The sequence below is a fragment of the Chroicocephalus ridibundus genome, chromosome 1 (assembly GCF_963924245.1).
Source record: "Chroicocephalus ridibundus chromosome 1, bChrRid1.1, whole genome shotgun sequence".
NCBI lineage: Eukaryota > Metazoa > Chordata > Aves > Charadriiformes > Laridae > Chroicocephalus > Chroicocephalus ridibundus.
This window is the reverse complement of record NC_086284.1, coordinates 44,320,343-44,341,036: the sequence shown is the minus strand read 5'-3', so window position 1 is coordinate 44,341,036 and position 20,694 is coordinate 44,320,343.

Sequence of the window (20,694 nt, the reverse complement as noted above, 5' to 3'; positions counted from 1 at the left end):
CTTAAATAAAACATTCAGTTGCCTAAGCAACTGTCACACCACCGAATTTTTCTAGCCACAAGAAAATGCATGCACCTATGTACAACCTTTTTTTTTTCTTTTTTTTTTCCTTTTTCTTCAGGTAAACAAACAAAACCCCCTCTACTGATACACACACAGATTTGTCAACACCACTTACTTGTGTTTTATGTCAGTTCTGGATTGAATAACTGGATCCCTACATTTCTACATCTCCTAATCATAGTTAATGGCTGATTATACATTCCAGAAAACTTTCTTGGACAAACTTCTTTAGTTCAAAATCAAGTTAGATCCTCTTAATGTAATAGAACATCATATGGTGCTGCTGCTAACACTGTAAAACCTGTGCATCAGCCTCCTTGAGACACAGCTCTCTACAAAAACTTGACTTGGAAATTTTTGACGAAAATTTCTGTGTTCTGCAGCATAGTCTAATTTCATGATGGCAACATTCAGAGACAATGCGCAGGAAAAGGAAGAACCACTGGCTCAGATATGCAATTTCATAGTATCATAGAATGGTTTGGGTTGGAAGGGACCTTAAAGATCATCTAGATCCACCACCCCTGCTATGGGCAGGGACACCTCCCACTAGGTGAGGCTGCTCAAAACCTCATCCAGCCTGGCCTTGAACACTCCCAAGGATGGGGAATTGACAACTTTCCTGGGCAACCCGTCAGTTAGATTTTAATTTGTCAGTTAGACTTTCATATGTAAAAGTAAAGCACAAATCTACCCAAAACTAAACATCCCAGAAAGCATTTACCATTCCTGTTCCTTTAGCAACAGAGTGGATTCAGGATTTTGGCTGTGTCTTCGAGATAAACAACCCTCTGGCCTTGTTGAACTGCTCACCTGGCCACTGAGGAAGAAACTTCCCCGTTTGTACAGAGAACTTTCCCCTTTTAAAATAGCCTGTGACTCCTTTCAACCCCCTGTGCTTATGCCGCAAATTTTCCAGCTCTGACATGAACATGCACTCTTTCAGCTTCTGGGCAGAGAGTTGTTCAAAGTCAATGGCCCTGCTGCTAGCGAGCCCATTGATCCACTGGTGTAGAGCCATTAAGTGTTGATGGCCCTTGATTGCTCTATCAAAGCTTCCCAGCTATAGTCTCTTCACTATGCGTCAACCTCCTGCTTTAAAATGAATGCTCTAAGCTGCACTTAATGTTACCTTGAAAATGAAGTGTAAAACACAACAGGGTATTCACAAAACACAAATGGGAATTATGTATTGACAGCGACATAACCCCAAACCCTCACCGCTTTTCTCGCGAATTAAAAGAATGTCAATTACTCTTCTCGTCAATTAAAAGACTTTAAAAATCTAACAAAGAAAAAGTGAAGACCAGGGTTTGAAAGACTACCGCAAGTGTGAGAATGGAACAGAGAAGTGCGTCTCTGAGAAAATGGATGGATAATAGTGCTCTGACTTGATAGTAAAAAGGACAATCTCTTACTAAGGCTGAGCTAAATGAAGGGCTATAAGAATCTTAAGTATTGTCAATCTTGTGACCGAACTCTCCTAAGGAGTCGAGTTTTATATAAGACTTTTTAATGAGCTCAGCTCGACTCGCTCTTTGGCACAGTGCATATGATTACTGATGATTTGCACACTAAATCGATGAGTAAATTCTCATAATAAATTATTGATTTATTTCATCCCATTTCACCCAGTCAGGCATATAATTACTCACAGTTCTGCAAAAACACGGACCTGTTAAAATCCAAATATGTATGTAATCACCAGTGCTTCTCAGATTAGTTTTAATCTGTTAACTAATAACATGCAGATTGATATTCCAACCCTCTCTTCATTGAAAGTATAGACGTATATCAAAACAGCAAATGGATTTTATATTTTATCCTCTAAATAGATGCCAGATGCTGAGCTGGTGTCACCTGGTATAGCTCTATTAAAGGCAATGTCAATTTATACCAGCTGGTCCGTGTGACTACATGTCTAGGTGAAAGCGAAATTTTGTTATTGGTATACAGAGTTCTTTGTTCCACTTACTTGATTTTTCTTTAATGATAGAAAATTAGAGTCAGCTGCATATGTTGTTTTGGTTTAAAAATAAAATGCTCAACCTAATGTTGCTTTTATATTTGTCAAAAGAGCTACATTTCCAAACAACACCCAGAAAGGGACAGTTATTCCCCCATGAGAAGAAGGAGCAGTTTTCAACTGAGTTAAAAAGGCAAGTGAAAAGAAAAAAAAAAAAAAAAAAAAGGATTGCGGGAGAGAGCACAGGAAACTCTAGAAGGACTAAAACTCAAAAGCGGAAAAATTCATGCAAAGAGAATTTCAGTAATGAGCAATTGCAGTTACAATGGCTGTAATGTCAGATGTTTCCATACACAATCTTTTTTCTCTGTGTTTTCAAGAATAACATGAATATGTACAACAGACCAGTCTATTCCAGCCCTATATATGAGTTTTGGTAGGTAGCTTCTTGTTACTGCTTTGCAGTTGTTGTTTTCAAGCTGCTTTTATGTCTCATTTTGATATGCAAATAACAGAGGCTCAAATGTTAAATCACCTACCAAATAACATGACAATCTTATTTCATTCTACCTTTCAAAACATTTTTTTTTCTGGTTTTGCTTTTTTAAAGGCAAAAAAGCTCTTCCATTTAGATGAGAAACAGGGCTCCAAAATAGGCTGTGTAAACTAACGGGCTGATTCCGAGATTAAACCAAGTCAAGAATTTAATTATTATTTTTTTTACAATATTTTGATAAACAGCAAGGTTTTCACAAAGGTGTAATTATAAATAGAAAAAAAAAATATATATGCACCAGAGTGATCTAAGCAGTGCAAGATTGCACTGAGATCAAGCTGTCCTCAGAGTCTAAAAGAGCTAAGTCTCTTCAGTAGAATTTTTCTTCCCCTCGCTTTTAACGTATTATTTACATATACATGCAGAGATTTATGATAATGCATTTGCAAGTGTTCTGGCCCGCCAGGCAGAGTAAACTACATGTATCTGTTACCTACTCATAAGAAGAAATGCCATAGGAGTGAATGACTGATAAACAGAGATTCCATATACCACAGTGTGAGAAACTACCTCTGAAATAAGGACTGGGTGCAAGCGAAAAAGCTTTCACAGCGCAGTATCAGCTGAAGTTGCGCTGCTGGCAAAACCTCTTGAAAACCACTCTCAGTATCACTCTCAAGGAATAGTTCCACCAATGGAGGTAAGAGAAGTCACCAAGAAATGGTGGCACAGTCACCGGATAACATATTCTGCCCCAAAAAAATTCTATATGAGTAACTAGGCAACAGAGGCAGACTAGTTATCAGTTGTGTCACAATTTGCCAGTAATCAGTGCCTATGGCATCAAGGTTTCCTTCTTGTCCTTAAGTAGTTCACATACCACAGCATGCTAATAACTGAAAAATACTAAGGGCTTTCCTTTATAAATAAGTGAATAGGTGAATAACTCCAGTGGCTCAAACAAAGTCAGAAGCAATGTTAAATAGGAAATAATTAGCCACGGTAGAACAACACTTACATAAACAAATCAAAACAAGCAACTTCTGAAAAGGATCCGGGGACGTACTTGAAAGCATTCAGCAAAACAGCTGTCTGGACAGAAAATGAAGACGAATATTTCATTCAGTCAAAATTAGCAGATGAACTTCAGGGGGCAGAAAGCAATTACTTGATTTGGAATTTGGCTCAGCCACACCCCAGTTATGTGACAGTAGTATAGATGTTCTGTGGCCACAAACAGGCAAACTTAGTCTTACAATTCACGGAGCTGTACTGGGATTACGGTATCTGCTTATAATTTTTGTGGGTACTTTATAGACCATTCCAATGCTGAAATCGCAAAGCAACTTGAAGATCAGGACATTAAAATTTTATGAAAGTGGATCAAAAAGATTATTTTAAAAGTTCTTCTGGGAAATGTTTATTTGTACGTTCAACATTACAATATAAATTACTGTAAGTGAGTTAAAGATTCTAAACAAAGAGCATACCAAATGCTCAAAAATAGTTCATTTTCCTATATCATCACCTGTTCAAGAGGCATCTCTCCCTTGAGTTTTTAAGTGTAGTTGACAACCAGTGAAACAGCACATAACACAGGGCCACTGCTGCTCTTCTGCCAAAAATAATCAGTGACTTCAACTGAGCTCACCAAATTTAGATCAGCATTGCCCAGAGCAGAAACTGGACCTCAGATATCATAACATTTGTTAGAACTATTTTTTAAAATTTGTAATTTTTGGCAATAGCAACTCAAAAGATTTGCAGACTTCCCAGTGGAGGAACTAAAAAAGACAAAGTCTGCTGCTGGACTACAACTCTGACAAGTATATACAAGATGTGTTTCTGTTGCTGTGCTATTATGTCTACCATGCATTGGACAATATAATGTAGTCCATCGTGCCTGTAGCTTTCCTCAGCTTGGAGTTTATAATGTTCTCTGTGGTACTCATTATACAGCCTGCGGCCACTAACAGTTGCTGAACATGTTTTTGAAGTTCAGTATTTGAGCCTTTCTTGCTCTCTGACAGAAATTGAAAATGCTGTCTGTGGAGTCATCTCATTTAGCTAGAAGAAGATGTAGATATACCTAGTGGTACATAGGTAGGTTTTCTTAGAAACAGCGTATCTTTATTTCAGAAGAAACTATATGCACTTCTCAGCTGGAGGGACAGTGTGGATCAAGCTTGGGGGATAATGGAATGTTGGCAGAGGATAAGCAGAGATTTGTTTTACAGAGAGCTTGTTTTAAAAAGTTTAACTGGGGGAAGTATCTAGCCCGACATTATAAAATTTTGAAATGGGAGCATGTAATTGGGAAAATGATTCTATGATTCTATGAAATTTAATTAGATCTGTCTGATGTGAAAAATGGATGAGTCATCAACTTCTGTAAGCAAATAATTAATGCATGTATATTTCAAATATAAAGTCTAAGGAGTTCATACACTGTCTGCAATACACATTAACGACTATAATCTTCTAAATGGGTGTCCAGATATTACTGGGGGAGTAAATAAAACTAACAGGGAATTGTCATTTTTCACAGCATTCTAGTTAGGGAGCAAAAATGTGGTATGATGACTGAGGAGCTGTCACTCATGGGAGGGTTTTTTTAAATGTCATACTGTACTAGGACGCTTTTATTTTCTACTGCTTCACTGGAGTGAGGTGAAAAATTATATATAGCTTTAAGGGATGGAGGCTCTTTGTAACCGAATGTACAAATGTTAAGGAAATCAGAATAAAAATAAAGCACTTAATGATTGATGTATTTGTATGAGAGCAGTTAGGCCTGTACAGCGGTATTTTTGCAAGCATTAATAGGTCAACATTAATGATATGTCCTCTGCTCCAGAATTAAGCTCTCTGCTGTGGGAATATATGCTCCCCAGTAATGTTTTTTTCTTCCTTGGCTATAGATTGTGTTGTTTGTTCAATGCACAGTAAATGGCTTTTGTCACTATAAATATTATATGTTAAATATTATACTTCAACACATGCATGATAATGAATGTCTTTTATAAATGTATATACATTTTTAAAGAGGTATATAATAAAAAGAATGTACACTAATCTTGTCTCCAGATGCAGAAATCAAGGTAAGGGTAATTCATTTTTCGGCTCCCTTTTATTCATAAAAATGTCTCTTTCTCAAGCTCTTTTATACACTTCAGAAAACTTAGAATAGGTTTAGTGGCAGAATTGGGGCTTTTAAGTTATCATAGAATCATAGAATGTGTTGCGTTGGAAGGGACCTTTAGAGGTCATCTAGTCCAACCCCCCTGCAGTAAGCAGGGACATCTTCAACTAGATCAGGTTGCTCAGAGCCTCATCAAGCCTGGCCTTGAATGTCTCCAGGGATGGGGCCTCCACCACCTCTCTGGGCAACCTGTTCCAGTGTTTTCACCACCCTCATTGTAAAGAATTTCAACCTAATGTCTAATCTAAACCTACCCTGCTCTAGTTTAAAAACATTGCCCCTTGTCCTATTGCTACCTGCCCCTGCAAACAGTCCCTCCCCATCTCTCCTGTAGGCCCCCTTCAGGTACTGAAAGGCCACTATAAGGTCTCCCTGGAGCCTTCTTTTCTCCAGGCTGAACAACCCCAACTCTCTCAGCCTGTCTTCATAGGAGAGGTGCTCCAGCCCTTTGATCATCATTATGAACAGCAACATTTATTCTGAAAAGTCCACATTTGTACAAACTAGTCTATATGTATCCTCTTTATGTAACTACATGGGATTAAGTTTTCAGCTATACATTCATTCATGTGAAAACATTTGTAAATATATTGAGAGAGAAATTCTGAATCTCTAAAAGCAAATAGATGAGGAAATAAATTACCTACAAGTACCAGCCACTGAGATGGTAATCAAATCTGTAGCATCCTGTCTTGAAAGAGAATCACGGGATCGCATATTAAATACTTGACATTATTTTCTTTTCTCCCAGAGAGAATATGACTTTCCTGTGCAAAACATTCAGACTGTAGTTTGTGTCCTGTGCTCTCAGCCCTTCAAATTGTTTAAGACTTTAAAATTTAATCAAGGGATTTCTTAATGGAGGAGAAGGAAGAGTAACATCAGAAATACATTTGACAAAAGGGTAACAAATTTCTACTTAATTATTTACAATGGCCCTATACTGCTACTTAGAGACACAAAGTAGTCAGACTCCTGAGCATCAGATCCAACAGTCTGGAAGGACAAGGGCATCAATTCGTCCTCACATCGTGCAAACAGTTTTCAAGATTGCATCTTGTTGATCTTGATGAAATTACAAGTCTAGGATCTGATGCAGCATGCCAGTAATTTATGATCACAGGTCACTCCAAGCTGAATGTTTTCAGGGCACATCAAGCCTACTTGTCATTTGCATGCAACTCATTTTATCACCTAAGAGACGTTTTTCATCAGGCCACTGGGTAGATATTTGCAGTTCTGGAAGGCCTGCATTTTAAAAAAAAAATGACCTCTTTTCATCCATCACAACATTAAAACAAACATCAATGCAAAATGTAATATTAAAGCAATTAACCTATTATCTTCAGGTCAGGTGTTTGTTATTTTGCCATTTACAGAATGACAAACTCTCCCACTTGACTGCTGATGTTTGGACTGGGCCAGCTGTCTGTTCTTTCTAAATGCTGTTTCAGTTGATTACGTGACTATGAAGTGCCCTTCTTCCTGCCATTTGGGATTACTCCTAGTTAACTGAGCAATTTTCCCTATATTGCCTATTCAAGAAAAAAAAAAAAAAACAAAACCCAAAAAACAACAAGGCAGATTCTGCAGCTATTATGTTATATTGTTCTCACCCTGCAACCTTCTGGATAGGTTTTCTTTTCCAAAGGAATCTGTCTGACTCCTAATGTACTAGATGGAAAAAAAACCTAAGTTTTTTTGATATTGTTATTTCTAATGTCATACCACCCACAGGGATCATCAAGTTCCTGTAAGAATAATAACAATTAGAAAAGGAAGGCAACATTTCTCAAGACATTTCAAAATTAAAGGCTAAATGATAGAAATATGCCAAGATCCATACAGACTTCATGGAGGAAGTTTAAATGTTTGAATAATTCTGATTATGAGGAGGGGTGGAGAGGAGTTTGCAACAGGAATAGAATTTATTTGCACTAATTTAGGCATCTTCAGTCTATGTCTGTGCTAGTCATCCTAGATTCCTTTGAAAACAGCTCCAAAAGGGAATTCATCCCACCCAATTATAAGCATCTAAGATAAATGAGAAAAAAAGCCTCCTGAGGTTTCCGATTTCTGCCTTGTGACTATGGGGGGGAAGTAGGGTGATTCATTGAGATTTAGACATAGAATTGATGATTCTCTGACATTACGCAGGTTGAACCCTGCATCAGGCATATTTCTACTCTAGGTGTAGACTGCCAAGTGGGTCAAATCTTTGCTGTGGTATACTTAGTGCACAGGTTCTGCATAACACAATGCGCTCTAGCTGGCCTCCTTGCTGCAGACGTCTTGCTTCTATTCTGGAGAATGACAACAACAATGTTCACATGGTCATATAAAAACATTCCAACACAATTAAAAAAGGATTATGTCTATAGTGCCCTCACAGTAGTTTAAAATAAACTAGGTTCAAAGCATCTAACTTGAAACTGTCTCTACTAATGATACCCACAACTGGCTCACTGTTGCAGACCATCTTGCTTCCTTGATCCATTTAGACACTACACAATACCAGCTCAGTAAGATTTCCACCTTAGTAGTTGATCTGGAGATCAAACTTAAGTCAGGTACATCAACAACAAATTGATTTGAATCACTGTTGTGAATGAACTAGGCATACTTAGAGACTCTGATCTTGCTCTTCCCCAGACCCTGAGACAGAATAGTCAAAAAACGCATGTTAAAACATGTTTACTGAACAATCTGAGTAAAGTTGCAACGTGAATTTGTTTGGACCCATTTATGCATACTGTCATGCATTTTTGGGGGGCAATTGCATGTGGTACATAGCTTGGACTTCAAAGTGATATGGAAGTAACATTTTAAAATCAACTCTCTTTTTGCTTCTTTGCTGGTATACATGTTGTACTTTGCACAGCCTGTTGCCCTTATGCTTTGTCTGTTTTACCTCATCAGCTTTCACGTTTCAGCTACTATGATTAGACAAATATCTCTCTCTCTCTACTTTTTGCTATTCCATGTAATAAGGCAAACAGCTCAAACAAACTTTCTGTCATGTCGTCTTGTCATCAATTCAAACACAACAGAGGAAAAAAAATCACCTCTCCTCGTCTACCACTACCGAAACTGTCATACATGATTATAACCCAGCTCATAGAATTACCTCCAGAACACGGGAGATGAAGGTGCAAAGAGCATCCAAGGCTGTATTGTCACCTACAGGAGGAATCCGAATTAGTCTTTCAAAAGTGTAAGGTTTGTTCCTAGCGCATACCTTTTCTGAGTGAAAGACCAAGTAAGCTTGGACAAAGAAATTACTTATAAACTCCAGCAAATGCAAATAGATATTGCAAGAAAAATAAAACGTTTTCTCTGTGTTCTGTTTTCCTAAAATATATGCCTATCAAGCTCTGAGCAACAGTACCAATTAAACTAACCATAAAAGCTTGACATTTAATGTTGAAACAGATAATAAGGGAACACAAGTGAAACCTTTCAGGGGAGCGAGGAAACTGAAGGTGAGTCATAGCACCTGGAAAAATCCGTTGATTCTGTATGAGACTTAAAGGACAAATTACATGCAGATTATAAAAATATCATTTTATAATGGATACAGCAACTTGGGTGCTGCAGTGCCATACATCTGTTTTATAGACTGCTGAATAATTTAGTAATGAATTTTAAAATTAGAATACGTTATGAAGGGCCATTAATATTGCATGAAGCATTGTTGAATTACATGGTATCAAAATTACATCTGTTATAGGGTGTTTCTTCCAGTAATGGTTAACTATGTTTATACATAGTCACTGCTTTTCTTAATTGTAAGTATTTCAGTGATGTTCTGGAGAGTGAAATCAACAGATGTTATATAGTATATAGCTCTTCCAGATGGTGAACACTCCTGCTTTAATAGCCTAAATCAGCCTTTTTTTTTTTTTTTTATCATCAGTACCTAAACCATCACTACAAAATTCTGGTTTTTTTCTTGCAACTATTAAGTTGGAAAAAACTTGTCATAAATTTTTCAGTGTGCCCTCAGAAACATGATAAACACTGAAGCCTTAATACTGTAAATTTCTACTTTATTATGGTGCACATCTGATTTTCTCTGAAGTTCCCCAGGGAAGGGTTTAGAAAGTGTGAAAACTATTGTTATTGAAGAGAAATAGGCCCTATTTCTTTCTGTCTCTGACCAAGTGTTACCATATTTAACTTTTAAATGGCCATGCTTCTACGTTCTCATCAGACAAAACCACAAGGATTTCTGAAACAATGAGTGGAGAATAAAACTTCCTCTTCGTTGCTAGAATATAGGAGAAGGATGTCCTGTACAGTATATTACTTTCTAATATGATATACAGTTTTATTCTATAAGGGAGATATTGTCCAGTCTTTATTACTACTACTTATATTGATTAAAAAATCTTTTCTCATGCCATCTTCATAATATGACATAATTACTGCAACAGTATTTCAAGACGTTGATAGATTCTTTAATTAACATTTCAAAAGTAATAAAAGTGATTGCATCTGGTCCTTTTGGTTCAGAAAGGCACGACCCTTGGCACAGCACTGTTGCAAACAGCTACCACTAACTGCCTTCCTTACTGAAGTCTAATTACAGAGAGTTAAGTATCTGCCTTCCCAAATACAAACCTATATTCATTTTGCTGCAATATTACTGTCAATCTCAGCACAGCTGTGAAATATAACAACCCAGCTTGCTGTACTAATGAAGCAAAGAGCTCTGTGTTTAAAAAAAAATGGTAAAAATTATACTTAAGCCCAGAATTTTTGGGTTGATAGTAAGGTAACTTCTGTGTTTAGTCACCAGGTAACTACCTGGCCCACCTCCTGCTTCTTCAGAGCTCACTGACTCAAGTTGACTTTGCAGGCTTCCAGCTAGGTACTTAGCATGGATGCACACTGGTTTTTTTCTCCTTCTCCTGCCTCAAAATGCAAGGTCATATCTCCACTCTTCCGTCCCTTGATGGGTATTCTCCAGCCGAAATCTGTTATGTAGCCATCTGTTTATTAACTACCAGCATTCTGCAAAATGCATCTGTAAACGAATCTAGATTTTTTAGAGATACTGCACTTCAGAAAAACAATTTCCATTTTCTGCACCCCAGTCTTGACAGTGAATTCCCTCTACTTTCTCCCTATTTTGACCTTCCTTACTGAGCAAACATTGATCTTTTCCCTTGTGCTTCTTGAGTGAATAGTGAATGTTCCTCTATTTCATGTATTTTGTCTGTGCTCCAAAGTCCTTGCTGATACAATTATTGTGGTAATGTATCCAAGACTTTCTAAAAGCTGTTTTCTTTCTCCTGCCTGTGACTAAATGCATACTGAGTATAAATTATTAAAGAATTGCAGTGCTAACACGGGTCCAAATTTTGGAAACTGAACTGTCATCTTCAGCATATTGCAAAGGTTCTTCACTGATATAAGAGGGGTAGCAGGAAACACTTTTCTTTCCGCTACTAAAATTTCTGCGATTGAATTTGTCCCTGTTATTAAAATTATAAGATCTCCTTAGTCCATTTGTTCTTGGTCTGATATATACACGTGTGTGTATAAACACCTACTCACACAGAGAACAGGTGATCGCAGGCAACAAACACAGAGTATGTGTTCAGAGTTCAAATTCCTGGACAGGTTCCTTTGGTAATTTACAAGACTGTCTGTGAAAAACAGATGAAGAAGAGAAAAATATTATCACAGCTCATTTGCTATCAAGTACATTGTGTCTTTTTGTTTATTTTTTTAAACACATCATTAAGAAGCACTGCATCCTACTACAACCTGAAAGTCTCAAATTTTAAGCCACTGAGAGGGCGACACAAACAAAAATTATATTTTTAATATTATAACCAGGTGTCTTGTTGACAGAGAGAAATAGGCATCTATTAAGACAGAAGTTTAAGATCAGCAGTATTGCTAACTTCAGGGGTCAGACCATAAAAATAGCTGACTGTGGAAGAGTTAAATAGACAATGAGTGAATACACGATGAGCCATATTTATAGCTAATACAGCAGACTAATTACCATGGCAGGTAAATTACTGACAATCCCATGTCTTACATAAGTGTGTCAGGGTGTAGGTAAATTATCTGAATAGGCTATTGAGCTGTTCTATGAGTCATTCTAGTTAAGCCTTGCTGAAGGAGACAGAAGGTGGAGGGTGCATGCTACAGATACTGACAAAACCCATTCATACATCCTTCCTTATTCAGGACTCTTGTAGGTAACCCACAATTCAGTGACATCCTGGGTGTGAATACTTCCCATACTGCAGTTTAAATTACCATGTAGTCATGTAAATGTATCATATAGGTATGTATCATACAGATTATACATTGATAATTATATTTAATTAAAAGCACCACAATCACGATACAAATAACCAAGAATTCAACATTTTTGCAACCCATACCAATATTGAGTGGTTGTAAATTGTAAGCCTCAGGAACAAAATATGATTTTCACACGGATTATTGACATAGCCAAGGCCTGACATTCTCAAAGGTACAACTTGTGGACAGGGGTGTATGCAGTATAGAATAAAACTGAAAAAAATATATGAGAGATCTAGGGAGAAATAAAGATGTCTTAAAATTTCTCTAGGCACAGATATTTTTTATATGCAAAAAACACATTAAAACTCTATTGGGCACTGCATAAAATGGTGTTAATTTTAACTCTTTTATGTTAAATTCTAAATGGAAAAGACATTAGTAACATGTGTACTGTTGTTTATTTAGTCCAGGTCCATAGCCTTCACTACATTTCAAAGCATTACTTGCTGCTTTCTTGAATTAGTTTCTCAATCTTCCTCCAACAGAAATCTACCAGCTGTGACCATCAGTAATTCCTCTTTTTTGTCATAACAAAACATGCAGTGCCATATCCAGAGATAAATTAGTCTGGTGGGTTCAGAGATGGGAGTCAGCAAAATTAAAGAAGGAATGAATTACCTAAGAGCAGAACAACGAGGCTGAGAACAGACCCACGCTGAGAGTGTCATGGCATGGAGAGATCTACAGTGTAATCAGCATAACAAAAATAAATGCAGTACTTCCAGCTGAAGAGACTCCAAAATTTCTGTCCAAACAATATAAATGAAAGCTACTTCTTCTTAAAATTTCTGGACTTTTTCTATTTTCTGACAAGTTAAAGTACCACTAATTATTAAAATTATCTCAAATTTTAACAGGCAGTTCATTCTTTTTGTTTCCATTAACCACAATAGAGACATGCTTCATATCCCCACAAAAAGAGATATCCATTTTAAAAAAAAAAGTGCTATATTTAAGGAAAAACATATTTTACACATCTGTCTTTGTCACTACCTCAAATTCAATGCAGCTTCAGAGATGACATCTATATGGACAGAAATTGCCTCAAAAATTATTTCCATGACAAAGGTCTATACTGACTTACACTAACCGGGAATCTACCGTATATTTTAATAGAGGGATCCCTATTGGCATTGAAGAGAATCAGAAGGAACTGCAACTTCACAGACAGAAAGTTGATGTATTGATGCCATTGAGGGGGAGAAAATAAGGTGAAAAACCTCATGAGTAGACATAAAGACAGGGAAATCCCTTACCAATTACTGCCACAGGCAAAACAGACTTGACTTGGGGAAAATGAATTTAATTTATTGCCAATTAAAATAGAGATGGATGGTGAGAAACAAATTAAAAAAAAAATAAAGCAACACTTTCGCCTTTTTTCAAGGCTCAGCTTCACTCCTTTGTTGCTGATGTGTGGATAAACCTGCTCTGGTGTGGTGTTCTCCAGGGGCTGCAGGGAAGTCTCTGCTCCTGGAGCATCTCTTCCTCTCTTTCTTCTCTCACCCTGGTGTCTGCAGGGCTGTTTCTCTCATATTTTTTTCCTCACTCCTCACTGCCACACAGCATTTTTTTTCACAGAGGTTATCTCTGCAGCTCTCCCCTGCCAGCACCTGAGTACCCGCACCCAGTGCACAGACATAGGCTGCAAACAGGAAAAAAGGACTTGCACCATCTGAACTCTACCAGATGTGCATCACTGATGCTCTCTCTGTTGTTATACACACACAAAAAAAATGTGGTCCTGCTGAAGGAGACAAAGTAATTGGCTTAGTTCATAACTGGGGATCAGCAAACTAGCACTCAATACCTCAGCGCAAATTCAGGCCTCATAGAAAACCAGCCTTTCAGAATGGCTGAACTTGTGTCAAAAGTGGTATTCAGCCTCTGTCTGACACGAAAGCACGCACACCTCACCTGCAAGGAAACAGAGGGGAGAACAAAACATCTCACATGACTTCTGAACCAAAAGTTGTTTCTCAGTAAGGATGTGATCCCACCTCAATCAGTTTTATAGGTCTACAGTATAGATACCTACATCTTAGCTGAACAGATTTGTCACCCTTTACAGTCAATGAGAGAAACAGGCGTTCTTCAAGGCACAATTAGTCTTACTCTTGACCCACTGTTGGTTGGTATTACTGTGAAAAACATTCTCTGTTTACCTATAGCTGATTTGAATTTCGCCTAAAAAAAATCAAGTACTGAAATATAAACCAGGAAATTAATGAAATCCAAGGAGCATGAAATCTATGTACTACTCTGTTATAGAAACAGTGTAGTGCCTGAATAAAACTGACTAACTAGCTAACTTAGAGTCTCATTTGTTTAGTTGCTCACAAGCTACAAGCAGTACACTGAACCCACTAGAAATGTTCAGCTACAACAGAGAGACCATCACAGTCACCACTGTGTAGATATTTAAACAGTTAAACCCATGTCCTTCATCACATGCAGCCCAGAAGTTACCAGACTTCCACAGGCTGCATCTTTCCTCAGTTCCGTTTGCCTTTAAAATAAGGGAAAAAAGCCAAAATCAAAGAAAACAAAACAAACAAAAAAAAAACAACGCAAAAGGAAAAAGAAAATTGCACTAAAAACATGTTAAAGATTAAGTTTAAAACTGAGAAGGGAGCAGTGTGTCTTTAGGTCAGTAATTCTGGAGGACACTGTGAGAAAGAGATGCTTTGACATGCGCATCCATGCTTCTCAGCTCGGTCAACAGGATATTAAATTTCTGTTCGCTTAATCCAGCAGAAAATGGCAATTCCTTTCACAAGACGGAGCTGTCTTGGCCACTGCATTGGTGAGTGGAGTCAATACTCTGCTTTCTTCCTATTAACGCCTCACCTGACTTGGCAGAACTAGGCACAGCGAATACCGTTTATCCCAGCTAGTTTTAGGTACCAAAGCAAGCACTGGTCCCGTCAGCTCCTCACGCAGTCAGTGGAGATCTGAATCACCTATGGCACCTCTGGCTGTAATTTAGCAACGTAGGTTAGGTGTCTAAATTTAAGTGAAATTAATGCAGGTCTGATTACCTGCATAAAAATAGTCTCCCAAGGCCAAACTTCAGACATAAAGGTGTAGGAGGGAAGCTATTTACTCCCACTGTCAAAGCTTTTGCCCAAGACATTCGGATGTGTTACAAAACAAATGTGCGTGCGTGTGTATAAATACGGAGCTGGTCCAGCTAAGAAAAGTGGGTGTGCCTTTAGCTGAAAGCTGAAAAATAACTGTTTTAATAGATGAATTAAGGACAGATTCTTATCCTATTTTGCCATGTGTTATATAACCAAAAACACAGAATAACTCAGCTGGGTTTAGTAAACACAGTCCCCAAAGTACTTGGCTTTCATAGATTCTCAACACAAATGTGGGCATTGTTTAGTTAGTCAACATAATAGTGGTTTTTTTTCTTGATATACAATAAGTGTCAATATCAGCATAGTGATAAACGCAGACCTGTCTTGGCTAGTATTTTTGCCCTCCATTTCTGAATGCTCTGTCAGGCAGTCTGTCTAAAGCTTTCTGATTTTCTGAAATAGACGGTATTATGGAGCTGTGGTAGTCATTCCATGGCTAAGGTTGTAAGTACCTTCCATTATAAGCTCAATTAGGCCCTTCCATCTAATTTTAACATCAGACTGTTCTATTAGAAATTTCTCTTGTGTGGTGTTCTGAAAGAAGGTGATTTTTTTTTTCTCCCTAGAAAGTTTGAGGGTAATTGGACAAGGCATTTGTGAGATTTGAGAGGCTGTAAAATCAGTGGTAATTTGCATTTGTTACATTATCCTAATGTATTTCAGAACAGCATATCCCCAAAACAGCATGTTATAGAAAAGGCAAATGTGGTTTATTCTCCTGTCTTCACTGAGGAGTGAGGACTTTATGAGCTTTACAGGACTAGACAGAACTACCAGGGGCAGGGAAGAAGCAGAGCTTAAAAGGTTCTCAGGAGCAGGGCTGTTGTCAGAGCCTTTGTTTAGCAGGTGCTCAGCAAAAGCAGGCCTTTGGAGCATCTTCCTGCCTGAGAATACTTTAAAAGACAGAATTAGTTATAAATAGACATATTAGATTAAGTTTTCTCTTACTAAAAATAACCAAAGTCCCTTAAAAATCATTGACATTAATTTTCAGGTATGTCTCTCCATTAGTTTAGAAAAAAACTTTATCAGAGCATTCCGCAAGAAATAAGAAATTTGAAAGCCAGGACATCGTAGTATTCTAAAGGAAGATTAATAAAACTTTAACACTCTTATGCAAAGTACCAACACCTCACTTACTTATTTCTTTCTCCTACTCTTAATCACCATCATGTAGCTTTCAGGTATAGTTCAAATACCATGTATTGACCTAGACTTTTAAGTCAGGATCATCTACCAAGTAATAAAACAAAACTGCAAAAACATAATGTTAAAACACAGGTACCATAAAGCACTGAAAAAATATTACAAATTTAAGCAAAAAGAAATCATACTTTTTTGCTGTTCTATCCCCTTTTCCCTGGCTTATGAAGTATTCTCTGTAAAGTTCTTAGAACACATATATATAAAAATTACATAGGCTTATCTTTACTATCACAGGTAATTGATGTACTTTCCAATGTAAATCTCATGCTTTAATTTTTCGGACTTTGAGGAAGGTAAGAAACATAGATTTAGAGAAAGTGCTATATTATAAGCCAGTAAACTGGGCAACAAAACATAGCCATTACAAGTTGAAGACCAAAATCACCCTCCAACTTGCATACAGATCGAAACTTATAGTATTATACACACTATTCTTCATATTTATATTTTATATACCTTACTGTAGGTTTTAATGTACTGCATTTCACATACTTTTCAGTATTATTCATAGAACATATAATTATGTCACAGAGCAGAGACTGATTATTAATCCAGTTAGTATTGAAGCATGAAAAAGAAATTATTTCACCTGACTTCAGTCACGTAAAATTTAGTCACCATGCCCAAAGTAGTTGTCCCAAACTCTATTTATTCCATGAATAAAGAGAACTCCTCCAGAAGGTAATTCATCCCTATTGAAGAGTCAAAGAGTCAGTTGCCTCAAAATATGCATTATGCTCTGTTTGTAGTGTTCTAGGACACCTGAGACATCAAGATGCTGTTGGTGAACATGACAAAATGAGACCCCTTTGGAGACCTCTTTGGAGATGTTGCTGAAAGCGACACAAGGTGTTTAAAATGCCACTAGATAAAAGGTTTGGGGAACTGAATTTCACCCAGCTGTCGAGCTTAAACTAAATACACAACCTTATTGGTGACAAATTAAGTAAGAGTATTGCCGCCCACCCACACTCACAGACATAAATATAAGCCTAACGGGTGGGTTTGCTAGTCATGTGACTTCTTTTTTTTTTAATTGTGTTACCTGGGGAAGAGGTAGTACAGGTCTGCCAATCTACATTGCAGTTTCAGTACAGTTGTAGTGTCACACAGAAATGATAAAGGTATGATGAGTGACTTACACCAAGGAGAGCAAGTGTAGACAGTTCTCTGAGGCCTTAACTTGTGAAAATATCACTGTTTAGCAAAATAATTAACCACATTCTAAGTATATGCTTAAATGTAGCAATTGCCAAGCTTTTTCTGAATGAGAGCTTAAAAGATGAAGAGAGATAAAAAGAGATCACTGGAAAAAAAATTAAGATAAGAAAGCTAAAAATATTTTCTTCTCTCTAGGGTAATACATTTTCTTGGAAATACATAATGATCTAACTACAGTGATGCTCCTCTTACAATGATTTAGCAATGGCAGTGTATGATGAATAAATTATACATGAAGATTAAGTAAGGCAGCATTAGAGTGTCAATTGCAACTTTCTTTTTTTTAAACAGAATTAAGTCAAGGATACTTTAATGAGGATTCTAACATTTGAAAAAGCCGTGAGCATTCTAATAGCTCTAATGCATGTATCCAGTTTTACACAAATAATCTTGCAGTTCTCCCTTGTATTTACATTTGTGTTCTAACCAGAACTGATATTGTTTTATGCATCATATGGAAGGAGTCCTAAAAATAATTTAAGATGTTATTTTTCTTGTCAAGATACGAATCCTGAGGTCTCCTGTGATTGCAGATTTTTTGAAAGTCTGAGGTGCTTTGGACAAATTTTACTAACCTACTCTTCCTCTTCAAGTTCAAATTAAGCCATATCAATATTTGAATATAGTTGTAGTTGCTTACACTTAATGGACTACTGGAGCAATCAGTACTAACCAGCTGATTTAGTCTACAAGTTCCTTGTACCATTAAAGAACTTTGTGCAGAGATTTGAAGTCATGTTTACAATTCCCCTTCTAATTCAATAAACCATTCAACTCTTGTAGCTTAGTCATTTAAACACCAAGGAAGTGTTATGTAAGCTTCCTTGGTGATCAGCTGATGGTAATCATATTTTCAGCTAAGGGGATGCCCTCCATGCAAGTGTGAAAAATAGGAAAAAAACCCCACTTCTGCGTTCTTCAATGGTTTCCTAAATCAATATGGCATATTTCATTCCATGGTATCACTCATCTTTCTTCAAACAATTCTAATTACTATCTCCTATCAAAAGACTAACAAAGAAAACCCATCTCAGATCAATTTTTAATGACAGATCCTTTTAATGATTACTATTCACAGCATACAGATCATATTTGTTAAGCTGACACAGAAAAATAGCTTTATTTTTCCTTTAAAATCCCCTCCCACAAACAAATCAACTGGCACTGAATATCAGATAAAAGAACAGTAAAGACAGCCCAAGAAACAGGGATTCTTTAAAATAACATATATTTGATAGACACTAAAAAGATTATTAAATCCCTCTCCTTTTGCTATTTGGCATGCGCAGCCTAATACATTTCATTTTAGTCTATGGGGTTTTAAATGAAAATGAAGAAAGACAGGGCAGACAACTCTTGATTCAGAGAACTAATAATCTCACTAAGCCGTAGCCATAAACCCTGCCCCAAATGAGCTATCATTTTTCCCTTTTCTTACACATCTGGGAGGCATTAAGCAATTTTTCCTATGAAGGGGACTTCCTTCCCTATCCAAAGGAAGTACTTTCCTTGTATAGCACGTAAATAATAAGCCACTTTAAGAGAAGTATAAGCTGAGGAGCTTGTGTAATGGAAGTGCTACATGTGGGCTATATGTGGGTAAAAGCCCATGGCGAAAATTCTGCCTCTCAAATTTCTTCTGACTGCAGGAATCCTGGACACGGATAGGGATTCTGCTTTCTTTCTGAAGTACTGTATGGTCGAGAGTTTTGATCTTTTACCGTGAATGTTCACTTCGTGACAGGATGCTAGAAAGCTCTATGTGGTCTGTGACACACAAGGTCGCATAAAGTAGATGTTCTGTAGACCCTGTATGGGACACTAACCTACAATTCATAGGGTTTGAACTGGATTTATTTCCAGGTCTTTTTCCATCCTATGACCCTACTACTTGACCTCCAGATGACAGGAGGTAAGATCAGTTCTAAAGGTTATACATTTCATCTCTAATACTCAGATAATAGCTTTGTCCAAGTTTTCACTCCTATCATTGCACCTGCACTGTGCTTCTGAAGAAAACTGTAAATTCAAAGGGTTGAAGCTTTGATGAAGTGCTTGAACTAGAGCTGAATCTGAGGAGAGAATCTGGCACTGACACCGAGGAATGTGAAATTCCATGTCTGAAGAAGGACGAGGAGATAGCTGTCTACCGGTGCTGATTAAAAAGCCTTTTTGCAGTCAGACACAGAACTGTGCTGCTCTACATTTCATTGATGAGGACTGAACATGCACCTGGTTAAATAAAAAATAACATTCCCGTTTATTCCAGTGACTGCCGGACTAAGCTCCTGAGAGGACACTCATCATACTCTTTTAATACAGGGCAAAGCTTCTCAGCAGCACGTACTTCCACTTGCAGTTTTCAGAAGACATTATGTCTTATAGATATTACAAATGAAAGTTGTTTCTAGTTTTCCATCTCCTGATACAGTTTAGTCTCAGAAATGATAATTGAGCCATATATAGCAGAGAGTGGGTAAAAAGGAAGTGCCACAGCAAGAGTAAAAAGGCTACCTGATACCCTTCTCTCTGTCAAGGCATTTCTTGTGAAATACTGACTGGTACCTTAAGGAAATTAGCGTGAACTATATACATGGGGAGCAGCGGGAAAGAAAGATGTTAAACTGGTATTTCTTCCTTTAAAGGTTATTTCTAATTTTTCCTTTAATCTCCTTAATGAGATACCTGTTGTTACCCTAGACATCCTTGCCTACTTCAACAGGTGACAGATTGAACCCTAAACTTCAAATATTAGAACATAATAGCTAGTTACAGGGTTTTTTATAAGAATCATAAAGAAAAAACCCATCTACAAGTGTTCAGAGAATTCAAAATGTTCAGAAGTGACTGACCCATTCGTGAGTTTTAAATGTTAATTTTACACAGCTGATTTTCAAAATAAAAGCATATATGCTCCAACATAAAGCATTACATGCATATTAAATAGTTTTACCAGTGAATATATGAGGATGTTAAGAAGTCAGTCTATTTACAGTTTATGGGCTATGTTTCATATTCAGTGCTAGTACATAGTGCCAGTACTAAGTGTCAGGTTGCAAACATC